Source organism: Dreissena polymorpha, chromosome 3 (genome assembly GCF_020536995.1).
Source record: "Dreissena polymorpha isolate Duluth1 chromosome 3, UMN_Dpol_1.0, whole genome shotgun sequence".
Lineage (NCBI taxonomy): Eukaryota > Metazoa > Mollusca > Bivalvia > Myida > Dreissenidae > Dreissena > Dreissena polymorpha.
Window position 1 is genome coordinate 3739497 of NC_068357.1, and position 27486 is coordinate 3766982.

At 34.4% G+C, this 27486-nt stretch overlaps 1 long non-coding RNA gene across 1 annotated transcript; it reads left to right on the forward strand.

Moving 5' to 3' along the window:
- The first annotated feature begins 2865 nt into the window (after window positions 1–2865).
- Window positions 2866–18366, forward strand: LOC127874120 (uncharacterized). Its single transcript, XR_008046635.1, has 3 exons — window positions 2866–3006; window positions 11728–11774; window positions 17786–18366. It is a non-coding gene; the product is annotated as an uncharacterized LOC127874120 (long non-coding RNA).
- The last annotated feature ends 9120 nt before the right edge of the window (window positions 18367–27486 follow it).

The window sequence follows — 27486 nt, forward strand, 5'->3', positions numbered from 1 at the left end:
TCGAAATATTTAGCTTTAAGTACCAGGATCAGATTTTTTTTATTTATAAAAACTTGTATACAAAATATTTTGTTAAATAAAAGAAAGAAAATTACTCACAATGTTGTGCTATATGTATAGATGTAAAGTCTATGATTATTTGTTCGATTATGTATTCGTGAAAAACGCACGAGTAATAATACACGTATCATCAAAGCGCTGAAGGCACTGAATTTGTTCGCTGTTGTATAATTTGAGACGCAACTCAGTTTACAAAATTATGTTATAGCTTTTATATCGCAAGTTTGAAATTGCCACAACCCATTCAAATTTATAAAGAGTGTGTCTTAAAGCACAGCTCGATATGTGTTGTTTTTTTCAAATCATTAATAAAAAAGATAATTTAAGTTTCATTTTAGGAAAACAGGGCTTAATGCATATGCATTAATTGTCATCCCAGTACCAGAAACTCTCTTTAAACGAAAAACACCACAAAATCAGAAAGTTTCATCCATGATAAGCCTGTGCGCATTGCACAGGCTAATAAGTATGCACATGCTAATCTCATTTGACATGCATTAAGCCCCGTTTTCTCTGAAAGCAGCCAATATGTACAGATTTCAATGATTAACTCTAGACTGGCCAACGTTGTCTTTCAAGCTGTTAAATACTTTTGAATACATACACACTATGTAGTGTACCAGTGGGAACTATTAACAGGCAGATGAGGTGGTTAGAGCAGACGCTCCTAGCATTCGTCGTCTGCTTAATTTTAATGCAGTTATCCATACAGGCAGTGTTTACGGTCCTTAGCGTACTTAACGCAGACTGACTTGCAAAATTGCATGAATCATTCCTATAAGGACGCTCACAAATAATAAAATCGTTACCATGCGCTATTTATAGAAATATTAAATACTTAATTTATTATATCCGAGTTTTTTTTTCAGAACGTACAATACTAGTTTTACAAAGAAATTAAATATATAAATACTAAACGTAAGCCTTTGTAGTAATATGCATCTCGGGTCGCGTCAGGTATTCCGAATCACGTCACTTATTCCGAATCGGAATACATATACATACATACACCGGTACCTCATTCATACACCCTCAACGATATAATTTGTATGATGCACCATGTATCTTTGTGTTGTCTTACTTTATAGAATACTCTTAAATGAAGTATTTTAACAGTTGCATAAATATTGCATGAAAAAAACATATTTTTCACCAAGCTAGATTGTCAACAATACATACCGGTACTATATTATACACAACAATGTGTATTTAAGCATAGGGTTACTGGCTAGACTCCTACCTGTTTTTCACTTTAGGTTTGCCCTTCGTCCGTCCTTTTTTCCCTCTGTACATTGTGTGTCCTCTCTGTTCGTCTGCTTACCCAAATGTCGGCCTTTCTGTCGGTCTGTCCAATAAACGGTTCATCTGAAGTACTTGATCCTTCGAAAACTAAAATACTATTTCAGATACAATGCATACAATTGGTCTCTTCTTTTCCCATCAAGAAGAGCGCATCGTCAAAATAAACCTCCGTGATAAATGCTAAGCTTTATTTGAAATTTCTGAGATGTCTGTCACATGGCATATAGGTGTTTCATGTATACATCTCGACCTTCCTTGGAAATTACCTCCCTTTATCGCGAGTCCTTACCCACATTTCATAATAAACTTGTCATAGACATTCATTTTAAATATTGGACTATGCATTGTTTAATAACATTGAATGTAACTTTATATGAAAAAACTTCTGTCAACATTGTTAATTGATTATTAATCGTTAAATCACATTGAATGTAACGTTATATGACAAAACTTCTGTCAACATTGTTAATAAAAATTATTAAATAAATTTATTATCATGTTTGAACTAATACAATCCACATCCGACTATGTAAAGGAGAATGTTTGATAGTTAAAAGCTCTATAAAATAAAGGAAACCGCACGCTAGCTCATTCCGGTGTATTATTGTTACAAGACTCGTGTTTTCAAAGCAGATTATTTATCACCCATCTGTAATTAAAGCCCCACAAACACTCAAAATCAAGGCATATTTCGTAAAATATTTCGTAACATAAAGTAAACACATAAATAATCGGTGTTCCTTATAGCAATAGGCAATAAGTTCAACGAAAGATGTTGTCTGGCATCGATATTTAACGAGTTGCAAAATATTATTTTGTGTGACAAAATATTACTGTGAATTTCACGCGACGATATCCGAACATTTACGAGCGAACGCGTGATAAGCTCCGGACAGCGTCGGAACCACGACGTAGTTCTCATGAATAATCATTATAATTATTATTAATTAGCGGAGCTCAAGCGACGACGTCCTGCTCTCTTAGTGATTCAGCAAGAAAACAGAAAAAAGAGCGTGCACAAGTGAAAGTGTATGCAGGGATTATACATAACTGTGTTAATGGAACTTTAATCTCTATTTTTAATTTGGAGCGCACTTGCCTGTGCTTTCTTTTAGAAGCGTGTGCACCACTTTGCTAACCGGACACGTGTTGGCAACTAACACGCCAGAAAAGTTCACCAAATATTTCTCAATCAAATTAAAGAATATCAAACATACCCTTGTTCCGCTTGCTGTTTCAACGTTTTAAAATCCCATTATCTCATAAAAATCATATATAATACGGTATAATGTAGGTATTTGTTTAACATTAATTTAAATAAAATAATGAACATCCGTATAATTTAAAGGCATGAACATATGGGCATCTAACAGTGTATAGGTGTCTATCGCAACCGTTGTTTATTTTTGGTGTTTTCACGTCATATACACTTATATTGGTTAATGCAGCATCGACATACTAAAACAATATCCCGGAAAGAGAAAAATAATTCTTTTCAATATCAACCGTACTTTCGTTTTGACAACTGACGACAGAAATGATTCGATTTACGATGTGAATCTTAATTTAGTTTTAGTGCAGATTCGTTCATACGACACAAAGACACTATTTTGTTTCACGGATCATTTCGGCTTAGAGGACTGGGTGAGTCATGTAAAATATCGAATACAATATATATTTTTTATAAACAACTGTTATCAAGATGAGTTGCAGATAATTGGTCAGTAACCACATTTTAACTAACTCTTTTGACCTGTAAATTCTTTTCAGCTGAATTCAACAGTGAAAAATGCCCATAATATCACTTTACTAAGATATATAATTTCCTTAGGGTATAATCTATGTATTGATTAGTCGGAAATGTACATTAACGTACCAGGTGCGTAACAAATACATGTTATATACAGATTCTATGAAGACAGTTGCCGAAACGACCCCTAAAAGCACGAACTACATGTAGTTTGCGTTAAGACCCTGCTTATACTGATTAACCTTTTATCTTCATGGTTGCAATCTAGGCATTTCATTGGATAGGGTTTTTCTAATTAAACGCAACGTGAGAATTGCAATCGACTTTTTGACGATGCTGGAACAGCAGCGTCCAAGGTTTGATAATCGCCTAAAAAATTTTCACAATGGCCATCTATGTAAAAGACCGAGCCAGTCCGATTGAGATAACTCGATTTTTCAGTTACTTCCCTTGGGCATACGCCACTGCGTAGGATCCTAGCATTGATAACATTCTCCTAGCAGAGTTGTCGTTCGTGTTTCAACATTCAACAATGGCCGCCTTAATGAGAGTTTCGATTAAAAACTTTCTTACTGCATACATTGGCTTGTTTCGCTATTTAGAAGCTGTCATTTAGGATATATGAATTATTTATTCACTAAATCTCCGCTTATGACAACAATAGTTGGAATTCGAAGGATATATACTCGATGTGAATGAAGGACTTTCTGGTCTCTGCCTCTGGATCGTAACAGCTTGACACGGCAAAACTGGCATACTGATTACTGGTATTTTTAGTTAGAACATAGAACGGTAGAACATGGTGGTGTGTAGCCCGCACGAGGTAAACAAACTCTATCTGGGCGAGAAATAATTAAAAATTATGTAAGTTAAAAGTGTGAAAAAGGATAGGCATACGGATGGGAACAAAATGTAAGACCTCTTGACTATTTTGATATGTAAATTGTGAAAATAAACTTAAAGCATCATGTTGAATGTTAAAGCATCATGTTGAATTTTAATTAAAAACCTCAAGTCAAAATTTCCGATGTATACTGTTCAAAAAAGATAAGGCGTTGCCATCCAAAATGATATCGAACAGCCACGTTGATGACGAAGATCTTAAGCGTAAACGAGAAGCATCTAGCGTTAGCGAAGTAGACAGTAGTGTTAACGAAACGCCGAAAATTGACAAACAAAAGAAAAAGAAACCAAAGCAGAAATCAGCAGCCATGCAGTCTGAAAAAGTGAAACACCCAGAAGACGACAACGATGTCGTAACTCATATGAAAATAATAAACAAAAAACTTGAAAAGCTAGATAGTTCAATGATCAGTGTTAATAAACGGCTGGACAATGTCATATTTAAAGGTGACGGAACCCTTCATAAAACAATCAAAGATTTATTTGCAGAAATGAAAGACGATCTATTGAAATCTGTAGTTAAGAATATTGAAGTCCTAGAAGGTAGACTCTTTGAAAAAGAGCAAGAGATTGATAAGCTTAAAACGCAGTCACAAGTATTAGAAACAGATATCAAAAACCAAAAAGAAATGAACGAGAACCTTCTTAAAGAATTGAAGCAAATAGACATGAACAGGCAAAAGTATGAAAACGAAAGCGAACAGTACTCACGTTCAAATAACATCAAAATAAAAGGAATCGCGGATACCAACCTACGAGAAACAGCAAAACAATCAGCTGAATTGGTAATATCCGTCCTGCGCGCTCACAACGTGTGCCAAATAACCATGGCGGACATCAACATAGCGCACCGACTCCCAAACAAGGACAACAAGAACAGAGACATAATAGTGTCGTTGATTAGCAGGCAAACAAAATTCGACATCATAGCGAATAGGAAACAGCTAAAAGGGACAGACATCTTTATCAATGAAGACATGACCAAACTTAACTTACATGTCCTAATGTGCGTGAAAAAGAAGATGCCAGACGAAATAAACAGTGCTTGGTTCATGAATGGTAAAATCTTTTACAAAAACCATATGGACAAAATTCAAACTGTGAAATTTGAAGACTATGAACATTGGACGAACCTGCCATGGCCAAACAACACACCGAAGAGAGAGTAATGTACGCACCACACTTTGGCGCTTTTCTTTGTTAACAAGTATAGTATAGTGTATGTTCGATATAGATTAACGCTTCACTGACCACAGTGATTCGCTGAACAAAGTGTGACAATATATAATCTACTGTGTCACGAAAAAGATTAACGCTTCACTGACCACACTATTCCGCTGACTGAACGAAGTGTGATTATATAAAAACTACTGTGTCACATTAGGCATAATTAATATTAAGAACGCTTTATTTAAAAGATAGTTTGACTTAAAAAATTCAGTTCAAGCATAATATTTACTCGTGTAGTATTTTTGTAAACTATATACAACTCACCGCGATTCATATATGTTTTAAACCACCGAGAACAAGCAATTAATATGCGTCTTGTTGTTTGCTACATTGGTACAAATGTTTGTCTGTCACTGTCAGCCTTTGTCATTCTTGTTGGAGGTGTATGTCGAACATAGATTATTAGCGACCATGTGTGTAGGCTTGCAGGCGAATAGGATTATATGTGCATGCGTTTTTTTTTTGTATCTTTGCACACATGGATTTGTTTAATTTTGTTTTATATAAATAAAACACAACTTTTTTCTAGGCAGGTGTGCGTTTTTCGTTTTTTTTTTTTTTAAATCAAATTAAGTAAAACAACACTTTGCTGGTATTAATAAATATATCAATGTATTTAATTGATTGCGTCCACGCTTTTTGATAAATATATCATCTTTGTTGGAGGTGTCGAACATAGATGTATTAGCGACCATATGTGTATGTTAGTAGGAGAGTAGGATTATGTATGCATGCGTTTTTTTTGTGTCCTTGCACAAATGGATTTGTTAAATTCTGTTTTATATTAAGACACAATTCATCTTAGACGCGTAGATCTCTTATTTATTTATTTTTTATAAATAGTCACCATTTAAACTGGCATATGTGCACTGTCATATTTTTGTCAATTGTAATGACTTAAATAATAAACTCAATAACGCATCTTTTATAAACAAATAAATTACGCTGATAAACAAATTGTAATGTTAAGACAACAAATATTCTTTACATAATATATACAATGACATGATCGGTACTTTTTTGCAACAAATAACTATCAGAATTTTTTCCTCCCTACTGTGAAGGACAATCATATGGAGCCTAACTCTTTACAGCTATCATTAATTCTATAATCACACAGGCATATTAAAATCTAGTGAAAATGTTGATACATAGCTTATATATAGATTAGTTTGTGTAGTGAATATTTACATACAGAAAAACAGAAAATCATAGGCATTTTAAAATCAAGTGAAAATGTAGATACATAGCTTATACATAGCTTAGTTTTTTTAAGTGTATATTTACATACAGAAAAACTGAAAATCACAAGAATTGCATGTATATATGTGTGTATGTACGTGTGTATATGTGTAGGTGTATATATATTTGTTAATATATATGAATATACCTTGAACAATATCTCCTTTTTCGGTTTTCAAAGGAGGCATTCAATAAAGGTACTGACATCTTGTTAGAATCTCTCTCTACGATATCTCTTCCCAGGGTGAAGAGAAATCAAGTAGAGCAGATTTTTTTCCACCATTATTTTGTACTAAAACTTTCATTATCCGAAGTTAATATTACCAAAAATTGATAACGAAATAATGAAGTTTTTCTTTTGTGGTTGTTTCCGGATAGTTGTATGCACTACCATCATACAAATAAGCAACAAAGAACACTTAAAATATATGCATATGTATATATATGTGTGTGTATGTATATGTTTATGTGTGTATGTGTGTGTATATGTATATGTATATGTATGTATATATATGTGTGTATATGTATATGTATATATGTATGTATGTATATATGTATATATATGTATGTGTATATATATATGTATATATATGTATATGTATGTATGTGTATGTGTGTGTGTATATATGTATATATGGATATATATAGATATATAGATATGTATATATATATATATATGTGTATATATAATTGCACATTGGATAATTTAATACATATATAACCACTGATTCATGACATCATATGTAAGAGTTTTGTTGTTGTTTTGTTTTACATATTTCTGTTCTCGTCTTAGATACTTTAGCAGTACATTGGAAAAATATATCATTACTTTGTTTAAAAACCCATACCAATACCGTATGTTTTATTCTTTTTTGTTTTTAGTTTTTTGCATCTCTGTGTATCAATTGTTTGTTGTTTTTTTTTAGTTGATTTTGTCCCTTTATATTTTTTTTCTTTGCATTTATTCCAATATATATGTCATGATGAAATGTTTACTATATTTGTACATACACATCACTTTTGCATCGAACACCAAATCATGGAAAAATTCCATTGACCTATATCTTATAACAGAAATCAACTGGACATGTTTTAAAATAGAAACTAACTGGACAAGAACACACAAATTATCAGTAACATCACCCTCCACATTTTTAAATGATTAAATTATGCACTTTGAATGTAAAAGGGCTAAACAATAAAGATAAACGTATAAAAATCTTCAAATGGTTAGACGAAAAAAAATATAGCATATGCCTATTACAAGAAAGTCACTTGACACACACTTTAGCACAAACCTTAAAAGATGAATGGGACGGAGACATCTATCTCAGTGGACAACACACTAATAAACAAGGCATTGCCTTTCTGATAAAAAATACTATTGGGATGACAGTCGATAACTTTAATGAAATAATAGTTGGCAGACAAGCAAGTATAGATATCAAAATACACGAAACACAATTAACATTAATCAACGTTTACGGCCCTAACATAGATGATTCCTCTTTTTATGAAACATTACAATCCTTCATAATTAATAACCAAGATAAAAACATTATAGTCGGTGGTGATTTCAATACTGTTCTTAACCCATTATTAGATAAAAAGAAGGGAAACCTTTATACTCATCCTAAAAATAGAAACGTTTTGAATAACATAATTGATAATTACAATATGTTAGACATTTGGCGTACAATAAATCCAAACGAAAGCAAATTCACCTGGCACTCAAACACAAAACCAACAATATTTTGTAGATTAGACTACTTTTTAATATCTGAGTCACTTTGCAACATAATTGACACATGTAGCATAAAACCAGGATTTATGACTGATCACTCTCTAGTCGAACTTAAACTACACAAAATACAACCTGAGAGAGGCCCAGGATACTTTAAAATTAATAACAGCATCTTATTAGATACACAATATCAAGCGCAAATAAAACAAGAAATATTCAATACAGTTCAAGATAATAAAGATGCAAACCCAAACACCTTATGGGAAGTAATTAAAGGAAATATACGTAACACAACAATCAGATACACATCATTTAAACAAAAAGAAACACACAAACTTGAAGCTGAAACCATCAAAATCATTGAAACACTTGAAAAACAAATGCATGAAAAAACAAACGATACAACTGATATTGAAAATGAAATAACATCAAAAAAACAAGTATTAGAAGGAATTTATCATACACATCTCAATGGAGTAATACTACGAGCACGTGCTCAGCATGTTGAACACAATGAAAAAAATACAAAATACTTCGCAAACATTGAAAAACGTAGAAGTGAACAAAAAACGGTACACAAATTAGTAGTCAACGGCGAAGATATAACAAACAGAACTCAAATACTAGAAGAACAACGTCTATTTTTCGAAACCCTCTATAAACGAAAACATGTTGAAAATAACACCCTTTTTAAAAATACACATCATGCTTTAAATCAAGAGGAAAAACTATTGTGTGACGGATTACTCAATGAATATGAATGTGGGTTAGCACTAAAAGAAATGCAAAACAACAAAAGTCCAGGATCTGATGGCATTACAATCGAGTTTTATAAAATATTCTGGAATGATATCAAAATATATTTAATTAATTCACTGAACTATTCATTTAACAACGAAAACTTAACAATGCTTCAAAAACAAGGTATAATATCACTCATTCCAAAACCTGGAAAAAACCTAGAATCCTTATCAAACTGGCGCCCGATTAGTTTACTAAACAATGATTATAAAATTGCAACTAAAAGTATATCAAACAGAATTAAAAAAGTATTACCATCAGTCATTTCAAGATCTCAATCTGGTTTTATTAAAGGACGATACATTGGTGAAAATGTACGTCTGATACAAGAATGCATAAATTACTTCAACCAACCAAACAATGCTGGCCTCATCTTCTTTGCAGACTTTGAAAAGGCTTTCGATTCACTAGACCATTCGTTCATGTTCTCTTGCTTAGAAAATATGAATTTCGGTGAAAGCCTAATTAAATGGGTAAAACTATTTTATACCGATATTAACAGTATAATAATTAACAATGGCTTCTTCTCAAACAGTTTTAACATCGAACGAGGGGTACGACAAGGATGTCCCCTCTCATCCTCACTATTTATTATATGCATCGAGTATCTATCACACTATATCCAATCAAATGAACATATAAATGGAATATCGCTAGAACCTGACGAAGAAATTAAACAGTCCCTATTTGCTGACGACGCAACTTATTTTTTAAATGACAGTATTGACTCGTTCAATAATCTTATAGAATCACTTACCCTTTTTGGAACGGCATCGGGTCTTAAACTTAACAAAAGTAAATGCACTGTGCTACGAGTAGGTAAATTTAAACAAAGTAATATTCAACTTAAAAAAGAAATGAAATTCCACTGGACATCAGATGAAGCAACAACGTTAGGAATAACCTTTACAAACAATGAAAATGAAACCATTCTAAAAAACATACTGCCTAAATTACAAAAATTTAAAAATTGTTTAAAATCATGGCAGCATCGTAAACTTACGCTAATCGGAAAAAACACAGTGTTGAAAACATTTGCACTCCCTAAATTAATTTATACACTAACAGTTCTCCCAAACCCACCAAATGATATTATTAAAGATATACAATCAGAAATATTTAATTTCATATGGGACGGTAAACCTGATAAAATTAAGCGAACTCAGTTAATTCAATCAGTAGAAAAAGGAGGTATCCAATTAACGGACATCGACTCATTCTTGAATGCAATCAAATGCAGCTGGGTTAAAAGATATCTAGATAATACCAATACAAGTAAATGGAAATTATTCTACCAGGAAATCCTAAAAAAATATGGTGACTCCTTACTTTTTGAATGTAACATCAGCAATACCATTTTGCATGAAATTGCAAACGAAAACATATTTCTGTCTCATGTTTTATCGGCATGGACTAATGTTACTCATAATCTAGAAACCCAAATCACCAGTAAAACTATTTTATGGAACAATAAAGACATAACTTCAAACAATAAGACCTTTTTCTATAAACATTGGTTTGAAAAAAACATTAAATATGTCGACCAAATGTATGACTACAGAATAAAAGACTTCTACTCTTTTGAGAATATATGTTATATATACGGAATACCTTCGGGTAATTTCCTAATGTATTACACATTAATTAAAAGCATACCCATACATATTAAATCTACAATTAATACAAATAACACACCATGTACTCAAACATCATTCACGGAAAACATACGTGCAAAACAAAACAAAACAAACAAAATATTTTACAAACTACAAATTAAACACCCTGCAGAAAACTCCAAGATTCAAAATAAATGGCAAAGCCTTCTTCGAGAACAAGAATTCAATTGGAAACAAATATTTATCATGCCATATAAAACAACTATTGATAGCACACTGAGAAATTTTCAATATAAATATGTCCATAGAATCATAGCTACAAATAAATACCTTTTTAAGTGCAACCTATCCAACACAAATTTATGTGATATATGCAGCGAACACATTGAAACAATAGAACACCTTTTCTGGGAGTGCAAACATATTCAAATTCTATGGAACCAGTTAACAACATTTCTAGAGAACCAACAATTAAAATTAAAACTGTCTCTCTTAAATATCAGTTTCGGTGTGAATAATTTTAAAATACCAGAAATTAATAACACTGTGAACCACATTATTATATTAATGAAATATTTTATATTTAGCTTCAAATACAAAAAACAAATACCTACTTTCAACTGTTTTATAAACTATTTAAAACTAAAGATCCAAATTGAAAAAGAAATAGCCCTCAACAACGATAAACTTCATATTTTTGAACAAAAATGGAAACGCATAAACTTTCATAACCCAGTCCAGTTGTCTTCTACCTAACTCTAGTAACAACAGCATACACCACATGCAACCAAAGCAAAACAAAACAGTATATCCTAGCATATCATGTACAATATGTGTTTGACATTATTACTGTTGTATTATACCACTTTTGTTCTTGCTTATGCACACATTTACATTGTATGTTTTATATTGAATAAAAAAAAAAAAAAAAAAAAAAAAAAAAAAAAAAAAAAAAAAAAAAAAAAAATTTTTAGTTATCAATATAAGTCACATTGTGCTTTATAAATTGTGATCGAGCATTTTGCGACTTATTAAATGACTATGATACCCGATATCAACATTTCATCGGGGATTTGCAGATCACTAAGCTGTCCTGAGATTCAACATTGATTTCAAACTTTTACTGGTTAGTACTCTTTCTTAGTGTTAGTACTTTTTATCATTTTAAAGTTAAACGAACTGTGTCACGGTAAAAGAGACATTAACCATTTCAGTGCGTGACCCAATTTTAAAGGCCTTTGCAAACAGTTTGGTTCCAGATGAGACGCCACGTTCTGTCGAAACTGTTTGCTATTCTGATAGTATCTTTGAAAAAAAATGAAGAAAATGCTTATTTTACAAATTCAGCAGACGACATTTTAGCAGACGACAAATTTCCCAGCATGCAAAGGGTTAAGGCTATTGTGGCCAGTTTGGATCTAGATCAGCCAGAAGTCGCTTGAAAGCTGTTTGCTTAAAAGCGTTTTTCTGACAATAGCAAATAATTTAATTGGATACTGATTTGACTGCGCTTTTCCTGTGACCTGGCTCAAATAACAGAATTGTCATTAATCAAATTATTTATTTCGATCATTAATCAATTGTTTTTCTTGTCCCTCGGGATCAATGACTCCAGCTTTTTCCTGTTGAGAATTGAATACTGCTAAAGGTGGTGCTAGGGGGCGTGAGAGATGTTGCACCTTCCAGTATCGCTCGATTGTTCATTGTCGGCTCGGGTACTACGTACATGTACCCCGGGTACTCTTAAGTATACTTAAATGTATCCCGGGTACGGTAAATATACTTAAATGTACCTGGGAAATTTAACCATAAATCAGTCGTTGTCGACTATTTTTTTTAAATAATTATATATACACATTTATGTCAATTTTCTGAAGAATGGCCTCTATATTATCGGAACACATACTCAAAAAGCATGTTGATGCAGTGTTTTTTGAAGAGAAGTGTGTTTAAGATAATCCGTTGCGCGTTTTACCACATCGGATTTTGGGCACGAATACAACTCGGGTACAGTCTAATATGGACCGAGTACAATTACGTTTATTTACCGTACCTGGGGTACATGTAAGTATACTTAGAGTACCCAGGGTACATGTAAATATACTTAAGAGTACCCGGGGTACATGTAAGTAGTACCAGAGCCGACAATGACCAATCAAGCTCCATTATCCGTCATGAACCGACTCAAAAAACCGAGTCGACAATATTTGAGGGATCGAAAATGTCAGAATCTTCCTAAAAGCCCTACGGGTTCGATCCCCAGAAGCGACATTGAAAACTAGCATACTTTGTTATCTAAAAGGTTGCTAAACCTGATATACAATGATAATGTGAATTTTCTCTCACATGATGTTCATCTGTCATATTATATAAAAACTTACAGCAGTAGTTAACAACTGGACAATAATTAATGAACGCATCTTTCATTTGTCTTTGACACTTTGATTTTGACATGGCCTTGATTTAAATATGTGACTGGACTTTACCAGCACTCTTGTAACAGAGCTAAAGTTTAAATGTACCATTGAAGATCGCCTAAATCCAGATTTGCTATTATAGACGTGTGGACAGTTTTAAGGGTGTGACAAGTAAGCAAAAATTGGTCATTACCCAGAGGCCACAACTGTTCAATGACTGTATTAAAACAAGAAAAATCAGTGCCTGATTTAGATTTCCTTAGATAGTTCAATAAAAACTAATTTCATAAGCCTGGTAACAGTTTAACGGTAATGCTACCAATGTGTCACACCAGGGCCTTGAATTTGAAATCTAGGACATGCATGGTACTTTCTTCATGAAATCAGGACACAAAATTGTATTTTAAGTCCTTAATTGACCTGGCTATAGTTCTCAGATTATTATAAGCTCAATCAGTATATTTATATCATTATTTATGCTTTGTGTATTGTGAGCATATACACAATCATGCAGTTACATGATAGCAATAAATAATATCAAAGCTACCCATACTATAAAGGTCATTGACAAAGCCTATGGTCAAAATGTGAACACATTGAGTGTAATCGCCCTCTCGTGCCAGCAAAAACAACACGTTGACAGGTTGTCATTTTTGACAGTTTTACTTTCACTTTAATTTTGTGATATCAAACTATTAACAATTATGTGGCTGAGAAAAATATCGCCATTGCTTTTTATGCTCCCGGTAGGGTGGCCTATATCAGTTGAACTGTCAGTCAGTCAGTCAGTCAGTGTGTCAGTCTGTCCGTCCGTCCGAAAACTTTAATGGCCATAACTTTTTTAATATTGAACATAGCAACTTGATATTTGGCATACATGTGCATCTCATGGAGCTGCACATTTTCAGTTGTGAAAGGTGAAGGTGAAGGTCATCCTTCAAGGTCAAATGTCAAATATAAAGCATCTGTCTGTCTGTCCCAAAACTTTAACATTGGCCAAAACTTTTTCAATATTGGCGTGCATGCGTATCTCATAGAGCTGCACATATTGATTGGTGAAAGGTCAAGGTCATCCTTCAAGGTCAAAGGGTCAAATTTTGCAATATTGAAGATAGCAACTCCATATTCGGCATGCATGTGTATGTCATGGAGCTGCACATTTTGAGTGGTGAAAGGTCAAGGTCATCCTTCAAGGTCAAAGGTAAAATATATGGGTTCAAAGCTGCGCAGCAGGGGGCATTGTGTGTCACAAACACAGCTCTTGTTTAATTTATTTTCTGCACATCGCTTCAAAAAACTTTTCTTCGTTAAAGGGGCCTTTTCACAGATTTTGTCATTTTTTAACTTATTCATTAAATGCTTTATATCGATAAATGTAAACATTGGATCGTAAAAGCTCCAGTAAAAAATCAAGAATAAAATTAAAAAAAGGAAAAGAACATTGCCCGGACCAGGTTTCGAACCAGTGACCCCTGGAGTCCTGCCAGAGTCCTGAAGTAAAAAACGCTTTAGCCTACTGAGCTATTCCGCCGAGTACATATATTTGAAGTATTTTATACCTTATATAAGCAATCTTCGTAGTTTCACAAAATTTAACGACAAAAACAGAACTCTCCAAATTATTCAATCGTTTCGCGTTGCAACGCTTTATAATTTTTAGGTTTTAAAATCGTCAAAAGATGCATATAATGGCTATATTAGACCATGGTAAATGTTCAGTATTACTGTTTCCTCACAAATATCATAACTAAAACGAAAATTTGCGAATCTGAAACAACTTTTTTCAATTTTGTCAATTTACCAAAGCGTGAAAAGATCCCTTTAATTCAATCATTCCTGACAGACTTGTGTACATATTTCGCTTACATTTTGACGCGCGTAGGTAGGACCGCATTACCGCTTCCGAAATGTGTATTCAAACTATTGCCTTCGAGGAACTTATCTGATGTTTGACGGAAAGGGCCGAAAATGTGCGAGTGTGGGTCAAGTTCCCCACAGGTACTACTTTCCCGTTCCCCCAATTTTTTTCCATACCTAAAATTTTTCGTACCCAATTTTTTTTTCGTACCCATTTTTTTTTCATCCCCAATTTTTGTTCGTACCAAAAATTTTTCGGTCCCAATTTTTTGGTTCCCAAATATTTTTTCGTACCCAAATTTGTTTTCATACCCAAATGTTTTTCGCAAAATTGTTGTACCAAATTTTTTTTTCGTACCAACATGCACAATTGTGGTGATTGTGGTGATGTAGATAAACTTAACTTGATGCTTTTATATCCATCCTCTCAAAAGCATCGTCACACCAGTACTGTCAGTACTTTGATTTTCCTTGAGATCAGGCCACTGTCGCTTAAATGGAACATCACTTAATGCCGTAATAACTCAATAAGAAGTGATTATGAAACTTGTACATTGAGGCAATCTTCGTTTACAACCCTCTTATCAATACGGAGCAGCAACTGAGCAATATATTTCACTACGTTTAATGCTCAAGGACTGAATATCACTTTTCTGCTGAAAGTTTATCAACTCAGATATGTTCAAGATATAACGCTCACAAAAGACTGATATGGTTTGGTGAGTTTAAATTCACACCACACTGTATGTCACATTGATAAAAAGACAAGACATGTCAACAGTGCTAATGTCGCTGTTTGTGACCACTTTAAAGGACATTTGCGCACACAAAAGCTTCAGCAGCGAAAACTATAAATATAAAGAGACTATACATGTAACGCTAAGAAATATATATCCCTTAAAGGGACATTTTCACGTTTTGGTAACTTGACAAAATAAAACAAATGTTTCAGATTCGCAATTTTCGTTGTAGTTATGATATTTGCGAGGAATCAGTCATACTGAACATTTACCATTTACCATGCTCTAAAATATCCATTATATGCATCTTTTCACGATTTTAAAACCTGAACATTATAACGATTGAATAATTTGTAGAGTTCTGTTGTTGTCGTTACATTTTGTGTCACTACGAGGAATGCTTATATAAAGTATAAAATACATCACTCATTTATGAGCGCGTATGTCCGAGTAGTTTAAGCGTTAGACTTTTACTCTAGGGTCAGTGGTTCGAGCCCAGTTGAGGGTTACTTTTTTTTCTTTCTTTAATTTTACTCTTGTTTTTGCTGGAGCTTTTTAGATCCAATGTTTACATTTATTAATATAAAGCATTGAATGACAAACTTCAAAACACGCACAAATCTGTAAACAGTTCCCTTTAATGAACGGTATTTCCCGATAATCCTTAATATCTGACATTGCTATGGACTACAACAATTGATTAGGAGTGTTATAGCGAAAGCTTCCGTAGGAATTCCCTAAAGACCCCCCCCCCCCCCTACCCACTAAACGAAAGGAAATTAATAATTGTTAGAGGTAAACCGGCATGATATAATTTTCCGTCAGATGTGAATAAACCAATTAAAGTAATAGGAACGATATAATTATGTTTGATAATGTTACTATTCACAAAACATGTGTTATTATACATTCCCCGCTCACTTTAACTTCTATTGTATGACAGTGGCCATACAATAACGAACAGATATTCAAATGTGAATCGTGCATTTAAGTTCGCAAGAAGGCATAAGTTAATGGATTAAATCATAAACTGAATTCAAAATTCAACCAGTATTGTATTGAGTAAGTACTTAAACAGGATAAACAGTAGGATAAATATTCAGATAGCAAAATGGGTATAACTTAAAAAAACTATATATCCCAACATAAATGCAATATGTATTATATTGCTTTATTAGCTAAAATTACACACGAATTAAGTTAAATCAATCCTGACAAGCAAACCAAACAGAGATTTCACGGCAAGTATAATACACTATCGATCAACGTATGTCGCAGTCCTCGCTTGTCGCTCAATATTATCGTTCAATCGTTTCCTTAATTATCAATATATGGTTGCATAATCCAGCAAGAGGTTCGCATCCGACCAGCATCTGATTTATCTCCCATGTTTGTTGAGCTACAGTAAATGTTTGTTTATACTCCATGATAGTTTACGTTAATAGCCTTCGAGTGAATCTAGTGATTCAGCACTTTTTAACACTTTGCATGCTGGGAAATTTTTCGTCTGCTAAAATGTCGTCTGCTGAATTTCTAAAATTAGCATTTTCTTCGATTTTTCTCAAAGAACACTATAAGAACAGCAAACAGTTTGGATCCAGATGAGACGCCACGTTCTGTGGCGTCTCATCTGGATCCAAACTGTTTGCAAAGGCCTTCACAATTCGGTTCCAGCACTTAAAGGGTTAAGGACAATTGTCAACAGTAATCATTTTCATTTGGTTCTAGTGGATTGATCTACATGTACATACTAGTAGCCAGATTAACGTATATTGGAATTCTTGGCTGTTGCGTTGTTAAATATTTTGAAATTTAAATCTTGTCAAATTAATGGCTGCCATAGTTGTTTTTCTTGTACAACTGAATGCAGATCTATAAGGGTTGTACTGATTTATTTCACTACCTTCTTATCTGTCAAAATTTAGAATTATATATTCATATTTTGTCACTTGTTGCAAATATTGGTAAAAACACTTATTTGAAATCATTTGGCATGATAATTAAGATTGTTCCATATCTACGATTAGATCGGCGTATTTTGCTTCCCTAACCATATTCTTTCTCGTTTTATTTGAAGCATTTCTACATATCTATGTAAGCATATCTAATGTATCGCGATTTAGGTTCCGCATGGTACCTTAAATTGCAACAGAGGACCAGGAAGAATTCGAACTCTATCGCTTAACAGATCAGATGGAAGATAAAGGACGGAAACGACCAATAATGGTGATATATGTATTTCAATTGTTCATTATAACACGTGCATGCATACCTTTTACGATATACAATGTAGTTGAATTGTTTGGACAGCCTGGAATGTGGAACAAACTTTGTTTTTCTACTGACCTTGGTCGTTTTTATATAGATCCAACAATGTAGATCCATAATGATCAGTTATATATGCAAGACACATCTTCCAACGAAAATCAAATTTGGATTATTAATGCTGTAAGCATATTTATGTACTTTTCATAAATTACTTGTGGTAACCAAATACTTAAGCGCAATAATTAAAGGTAAATTGACCAATAATAACTAACAATTCTTTGTTAAGTTCATTATATTTTAAACGTATTCATACCAATTAATGAATCCTTTCAAGTGTTGTAACGAAGGACATCTCACCGATTAAGGGATAGATTTTCAATGTTTTAGGATACGAAACAAGGTCCATCAATGAAGTATATTGAACTGAAAGGTTAGCAGTTTATTGACAGATCATTTTGAAGCAAACATACTGTACGAAAAATAGTATGGTAGGTTCTGGTTGAGTCGTGGGTTCTGGTCGAGTCGTGGGTTCTTGTTGAGTCGTGGTTATAGAGATCGCGTGAAATGACATCATAAAACGTTAGCACACGCTGCAGTGCGTTCCGGTATTTTTAAATGACATTTTTTACAAATGGCGGACTGCGCATGCGCAACGCATTTGCTGTAAATACGCTAACATCGTCCTAGGTAACACTCTAGTAAGTGTTTCTTATTGTTCTTTTATTTAATTAGAAATATGAAAAGAGAGGAAACAAATTATCAATTAGAAATCAATGTTGTGTTTAATAGTACTTTTCAGAAAAAAACTGTCAGAATGAAGAATCTGAAGCAGTATACCTTTGGTCAATCTGATGATGGCATCTAATAAAGCTGTTAAAGAAAACCATATGAAATTGGACAGAGCTGCTGTGACATTTGGTGTTCCAAACAAACATTAAGGGACAGGTTTCTGAACAAAGTGAATGTAAAAGCAAAGTGGGGTAAGGATTCCTTGTTTGCATTAGACGAAGAGGAGCTGCTGGTAAACCATCTTGAATCACCGGCGCATGTGTGGTATGGTTTAAATCGTGCACAATTGAATTTTGAAGCCAGTGAACTTGCAGTAAAGCTTGGAAGGCGTAATTCAGATGACAAGCTGAGTAATTACTGGTACTATAACTTTCTGAAAAGATGGGATCATAGATTAAAGATAATAAAACCAAGGGCCCTTTCATCCAGCAGCAGTGACCCAAGAAAACATTGCCATTTACTATTGTGATCTGAATGCGGTTCTTGAAAAGTACAATCTCGAATCAAAACCAAATCTGATCTACAACCTTGACGAGACGGGAATTCAACCGGAGCACAGGCCATCAAAAGTTATTACTGGTGTTTCTTCAACTAAAACGCAAGCAGTAACCTCACCAAACACAGGCACAGCTACCATAGTAGCCTGTGTAAATGCAGCAGGTACCCTTCTATCTATCCAAAGGGAAACGGCTAAACGACAAGTTCATGAATAATGCAACAGCTGGGGCAGCCTACACCATGTCATACTCTGGGTGGTTGAATTGTGAAGTTCTCATGAATTACCTAAATGAGCACTTCTTGAAATGTTTACAAAGGGGATCTGGTGACAACATTGAACTCATCTTGCTGATTTATGATGGTCATTCTTCTTATGTGTCTCTTGACATTGTAAATTGGGCAAGGCAGCACCATGTGATCTGTTTTGTCTATCCACCACACAGTTCGCATGCCCTCCAACCGTTGGAGGACATAGCATGCTTTGGTCCATTGAATGCCGCATTCCATAGTGAGTGCAACTTATACATGGCTAAAGAAAAGGGTAGAATAACTACAAAGTATGACATCGCAGAGTTGTCTGGAAAAGCGTACTTGAAGTCAATGACACCAATCACAATCCAGGCTTCCAGGCTTGATTCAGAAAAGTCGAAATTTTCCTTTTTGATGCAACACAGGTTCCCATTGAGCTGATTTTGCCATCACAATCATTCTCCCCCCCCCCCCCCCCTCAAAAAAATAATAAAATAAAATGCAACACAGAAACATAGAGTATGACAATGAAAGAATTATAAGATAAAAACTAATTGAAACCGCGCCAAAAGCAAGACAAGATAAAAAAAACGAATGAAAACAAGGCAAAAGAAACCAAAAAGAAACCAAACTTGGGAGGCAAACCAATTACAGAGGACGAAGTATTCAACCAGCTACTAGAATACGAAATTGAAAGATCAAGGGTGAACGAAAAAGGAAAATTCAAAGATAAAGTTAGGGTTAAAAAATAATTGAAAACAAATGAAGTTTTCACAGATAGTGAGAGTGACTTCAGAAGATGACACAGCAAATCACTGTTGTGTTTGCAATAACTTTTCACCTCCAGAAATTTGCCAATATGATGGAATAGTGTTTGTGAAGTGGGCACAATGTACAGCATGTTGCCAATGGTGCTACCTCAAATTCTGCTCAGAAGTCAGAGTTGTACGAAGGCTGTCGGATTTCTTCTGTCCACATTGTGCAGACCGTTAATGTTGAATTTCAAGGCTATCGACCATATCATTCTCTACTTTGTGACTTTCTAAACTTTCCATGTATTAGATTTGTGTTGAAGTTATGTATAAAATTAACAAATTTTGAACAAAGTATTTAAAATAATGTTATGTAATGTTATAATGATTAACAATGAAATGATATTATTTACATATCATAAAAGTTGTGCAATTGATATAATTGTTTATGTGTCTATTGTCTATGTGTCTAAAACACGAAGTTGATTATAATTTGTAAAATAAACCGATAAACTTGTCACTGTTGTCTGCTTATGGCAAACAACAAAGAAAGTAACCTCCTCGGCTATGTCTTTGTTAAGAGTGTTTACAGCATGCAAATCGTTAAATTGGAACAGCCATTCAATACCCACGACTCATCCAAAACTTAACTTTCAATTTGCCGGTTTGACACAGTCAACATATTTGATTATTTTGATGTAAACAGACTGTAAACATTTGTAAAAAAAGGGCAAGAAATCAAAAGACAAAAAGTTAATAATTATTTTCGTAATGATTCATGGTTTTATATTTATAAAATATTTGAGATGTAACATCTTTATGAAAATTACCCACGAAACAACCAACATATAGCATACATATGGTTCATTCCCTTAACAAATATTAACTCTACTGCTCACAGCCTCTCAAGACTGAAAGATGCGCACACCGGTAAAATGTTATTGGTACATAGAGATGTGTTGAGCCCGACAAAGGTCTGTTTTCAGTGTAAGGTTAAACGTAAGAACTTTAAATTGTAATTATTATGACACATAGTATAGGATGGTTTTCAAACATCGAAGTACCCTTGCTGAATTTTTTTTTTAGAACATGCTTAAGATTTATACTAACTAATAATTTTCATTCTTTCTAATTCGTGATTTACAACATGTAAAGATTCAGCGTTGAAGACACAAACTTTAATAGCTACTGTATGAAGCGATGGTTCAAGAGGATGTTAAGTGTAACGCTTTAAAGTGTTTTAACCGAAACAGTCGACATATTGGAGACAAAGGAAGTTGTAGTCGTTAAACATATCGATATGAGAGAGCAATATAGTTGTTAGCTGTTTTTATTCGAATACTTTAATAGGATGGAAGCAGCGCGTATTAACATTACAGGAGGAATTAAACCTTTTAAAGATAATGACAGCTCAGATGTTGCTAAATCATCATCTAAGCAAGTGCACGATGCAAACTCTCACTTCAATGCATCGGATAATGAACTGTGTAAAAATAAAAAGCAAACCGCGTTGTCAGGTCAGGGTGAGCCTAGACTGGTGATACCAAAGATTGTTGTTACAATGGCGCCTGATGACGAGTCTTGCGTGGAACAGACCTCTCTGCCGTCCAGTCCGATCGAATTTCGGAAGAAGTCAAGCGATGAAATTGAGACGGTTATTGACCATGACTACAGGTAGACAAAAAATAAAATGTTATTAGGTATAATAGTAGACAATCATGCCAGCATTATGGATTTTTTTTCAAATGTTCATATGTTGTTGGTGCCGGATATTGATCTACAAGCAAGCATATTGTTGGTTTCAAAGTAATTACTAATTAATTCAATTCTCACCCGGACTTACCCTTGAAGAAACAAGTTTTAAAAGTTGTTTTATTTTATTATTTAATGTCACAATTTAATTCTTCTTATTAAATAAACACTTTTTGCTAAAATTCATGATACCCAATGCATGGCTTGCTAAATAACGCATGAAAACTTCCATATTTTCAATTGTTTAGAGAAACAGTTTAATTGACCTATACCCATACATCATATTTGTGTTCATCCACATGCAGTTCCATTATATACGGTGCATGTGGGTAAAATATCGTCCCATCCCAGTTTAGGATTTGTAGTCTACACACATAATCATGGGCAACACTTTCCGCTAGACATCAGCTTTTCGTTTACCAGAGTCATCATTTAAACGAAAAATCCCATGCGGACTGCACAGGCTAATCTTGGACATTAATAAACGCACTTGCAGCAAATCCTATGTTTCCGAGAACACACTATTTTTTTTTGCTAGTTTTTGTTATTGTTGACAGGTACTCACACTACCTTCTTGATGTCCCCCAAGAAGCGAAAGTCTCCCGAAAACACATGATTGGCAGTGAACAAGAGATAACTGAATCGGTGAGTCTGCCCATTTCTTGAATAAATTAGGCATAATTTCCCCCGACATTTCAGATTGTGTGTTTACTTTAATTGTATACGTTTGCAGCAGTATGTCAGCCATATTACGATTGCAAAAGTATGTCAGTCATATAACGATTGCAAAAGTATGTCAGTCATATAACGTTTGCAGCAGTATGCCAGTCATATTACGTTTGTAGCATTATGTCAGTCATTTAACGTTTGCAGCAGTATGTCAGTCATATAACGTTTGCAGTAGTATGTTAGTCATATAACGTTTGCAGCAGTATGTCAGCCATATAACGTTTGCAGTAGTATGTCAGTCATAAAACGTTTGTAACAGTATGTCATTAAACGTTTGCAGCAGTATGTCAGTCATATAACGTTTGCAGCAGTATATCAGTCATATAACGTTTGCAGCAGTATGTCAGTCATTAAACGTTTGCAGCAGTATGTCAGTCATATAACGTTTGCAGCAGTATGTCAGCCATATAACGTTTGCAGCAGTATGTCAGTCATATAACGTTTGAAGCAGTATATCAGTCATATAACGTTTGCAGCAGTATGTCAGTCATTAAACGTTTGCAGCAGTATATCAGTCATATAACGTTTGCAGCAGTATGTCAGCCATATAACGTTTGCAGCAGTATGTCAGTCATATAACGTTTGCAGCAGTATGTCAGTCATATAACGTTTGCAGCAGTATGTCAGCCATATAACGATTGCAAAAGTATGTCAGTCATATAACGATTGAAGCAGTATGTCAGTCATATAACGTTTGCAGCAATATGCCAGTCATATAACGTTTGTAGCATTATGTCAGTCATATAAGGTTTGCAGCAGTATGTCAGTCATATAACGTTTGAAGCAGTATGTCAGCCATATAACGTTTGCAGCAGTATGTCAGCCATATAACGATTGCAAAAGTATGTCAGTCATATAACGATTGAAGCAGTATGTCAGTCATATAACGTTTGCAGCAGTATGCCAGTCATATAACGTTTGAAGCATTATGCCAGTCATATAACGTTTGCAGCAGTATGTCAGTCATATAACGTTTGAAGCAGTATGTCAGCCATATAACGTTTGCAGCAGTATGTCAGTCATATAACATTTGCAGTAGTATGTCAGTCATATAACGTTTGCAGCAGTATTTCAGCCATATAACGTTTGCAGCAGTATGTCAGCCATATAACGTTTACAGTAGTATGTCAGTCATAAAACGTTTGTAGCAGTATGTCATTAAACGTTTGCAGCAGTATATCAGTCATATAACGTTTGCAGCAGTATATCAGTCATATAACGTTTGCAGCAGTATGTCAGTCATTAAACGTTTGCAGCAGTATATCAGTCATATAATGTTTGCAGCAGTATGTCAGCCATATAACGTTTGCAGCAGTATGTCAGTCATATAACGTTTGCAGCAGTATGTCAGTCATATAACGTTTGCAGCAGTATGTCAGTCATATAACGTTTGCAGCAATATGTCAGTCATATAACGTTTGCAGCAGATTGTCAGTCATATCATGTTTGCAGTAGTATGTCAGTCATATAACGTTTGCAGCAGTATGTCAGTCATATAACGTTTGCAGCATTATGTCAGTCATATAACGTTTGCAGCAGTATGTCAATCATATATCGGCGGTAAGCTAACATATTCTCACTTTATCTTGATGCGCTGACTGCACATCATTTTGCCCAAAACTGACAACTTTTCATTTTGGTGGTAGGTTGGGTGAATGTTAGATAACCGAACCTGGCATAATAGTTCACTAAGCAAATTAGGATTTACAAAGGTCTCTTGCAAAATATAGGTCATGGTGATGCTTTTGTATTCAAAAACAAGGCGCCATTATTTTCTGGGGATACTATAAGAACATAATGAATCGCATTATTAAAACTCTTTGTCTAGGAAATAAGATTAGTATACTAGTAGCACACCTAATTCGGACTTATTATCTTCTTAAAGTATCTACATGTACTTACGTGGACTGCGTTTATCTTCATTTGTAGATAAGCCGTCCCTATATTCGGGCGATATTATAAGGACTAAATATTGCCAAATAAAACTTGTCAACTTGTAAATAGATCCATATAACACCTACTTTTGGCTAAGTATCTCCTTATTTGGACTTAGTTTCTACTTACTTACTACATATCTCCTTATTTTAAGACAAGTCGTGATTATTTTCTGGTTATATTGCAGGACTTTTATCGTCTAGTTAATACTTGTCAACCAGTAAATAAGATCAAAATACTTGTCCTACACCTAATTTGGATTGGACTAAGGACCTTCTTATTACGCCTATGTTTTTACTTACTCAGACTAAGTAAATCCTATTTTGTAGTTGGTATCTTCTACGCTTGACTTAGTATCTCCTGTGGGACTAGGTTTCTCCTCTTTCGAATACATTACATATTACATTGGAATATGTAAAGGTCACTGTGGTGTAGTGGTTGAGGTGTCCGCCTCCTCCCTACTCGGGGAGCGTTCTCATTATCTCCTCCATAGACACCAAGTACTGGTTCATCCCAGGCAACGGACTCGACAGTGTCCATATCTGCCTATAATAGACCTTCCTGTAATAGTCAGAAATTGACTGTATGAAGTACGAAGAAGAAGTAGCAGTTTGTGTCAATTAAGCACGTGAATGCTTCCATATAACTGAGCACCAGTGCATTGCATTTCAGGAATTGATATTGGCTGCCACACTTGTCCATGATGCGATGGAAGGGAGAAATGCCAAGTTCAAAACTGAGAGAAATTGTGTCGCGTATGTAAATACATGTTCTAAAATTCAGCGTTTGATAAATGTTGTGATTTCTTGAAAAAGAGGATTGTTTTGTTTTTAAGCATTTGGCTTCAAATTAACGTATTTTCATATTTTCGAAATTTTGAAAAAAGGTTTTATATCTACGTTAAAAAGAAAATTTAGAAACAATTGCCTTCATGTGATTTTAAATCCGGGACCTCTGCGAGCAAAGAGCGTAGCGCTACCAATATCAAGTCAGTCAATTGGACCTTATAGCGTTTTAAAACATTGGTCAGTAAAGCACGTATCTTGGATTTTATCAAAGAAAAATATTACAAACTTCTTTTTCGATTGATGATTTGTTTGTAAAGAAACGGTATTTTTAATATGTCTCTAAATCACAAGTGTTGTGTCGTCTGTTTGAATACATGTATACTGTATATACCTTCTGGTTTCTGTAAACAATTCACTCACTTTAACTCGAATGCATTGCCTACACAAAATCATCGTTTATTAACATATTGACGCAATGTTGAACAAGTGTCTATTAGTTTGGGGACTAAATGCAAATCAATAGCATGCTTGATTACAATAAGCTAAAGTTCTGTCGCCAGTACTGAAACTGTTGGTTTCTGTCAAAAATAACGTTAATCCCATCCTCTGCTAACACATACTTTGTGTTGTAGGGCCTACAGATTGTACAAGAAATGGCAGCTGACTCTGCTGTTGTACCTAGCAATTCTTATTAACCTAAGCCTCGTCATATTTGAAGAACCGGCGGTTGAGTCTTTAGCGCTTGATTACCCGGTATTTTGATTCTCATGTTAAATGTCTCATTTAGGTGTCAATAAGAGCTGTACGCCTCTGTCTGATCGATAGTCTTAATAATAATAATAATAATCATAATAACAATAATAATAATAATAATAATAGTAATACTAATAATAATAATAATAATAATAATAATAATAATAATAATAATAATAATAATAATAACTAGAAATGGCGCGGCAGAGGCCGACGCGTATCCCCACGCCGCATATTAAAAGGCACTTTTGGGTGGGCCCCTGGGGTGGTTGATGTGGACTTTGATTGTCGAGATAGACCGTGTTATCATAAGAAATTTTCAGTATTAATTAAGTATTAATTAATTAATTCAATTGGTAAATAAATGAAGAAGTTATGTTAAAACAAAATTTGGGGTGGACGTGAACTATGTGTGCGGGGCGCCCAGAGTTGGTACTGGGGCCATGCATAGTTGAGATTGACCGTATTTTCATAAGAGAAGTTCAGTATCAATTAGAATTGAATCGGTGTAGAAATGAAGAAGTTATAGTCAAAGGCAATTTTGGGTGGGTGATGCCTACGTGGGCGGGGCCCTGGGCAGGGTAATGTGGACATGGGTGGTCGAGATAAACCGTGTTGTGATAAGAGATGTTCAGTATTAATTTAAAGACAATGGGTGAATAGATGAAGAAATAATGTATAAACACAATATAGGGTGGGCGTGTTTTATGTGGGCGGGGCGCCCAAGAGTTGGAAATGGGGCCATGCATAGTTGAGATTAACCGTATTGTCATAAGAGATGTTCAGTATCAATTTGAAGTAAATCGCTGTAGAATTGAAGAAGCTAATGTAAAAAATCTCCGACCCTGCCCCACCCCAACCCCCATCGACCACTATCTCCTCCTACACTATTAGCACTAGATCCATGAAACTTAAACACATGGTAGCTGTGAGCATAATTGCGACGGTGCACTATTTGGAATTTTGATCTGACCCCTGGGTCAAAAGTTAGTAGCATGTGCGTCGCATGTTGTGAGCAAAAATGAGGTTTTTTTTTACCCGTTTTACCCATTTATTTACCCATAACTCACAGCTACCATGTGTGTAAGTTTCAAGGTTCTAGTGCTAATAGTGAAGGAGGAGATAGTGGCCAGGCCGGCGGAGATAACCACAATATCCTTTTAAAAGCGTGGGGATAATAATATACATATTTATGATTACAGCATAACATATTCACTATTATGATTGCTATTGCCATAAAATATAAATAATGCTACGAAGTGTTTTACAGGTCACTCTACCGATAGAGGTCGTTTGCCTACTGTATTTTGT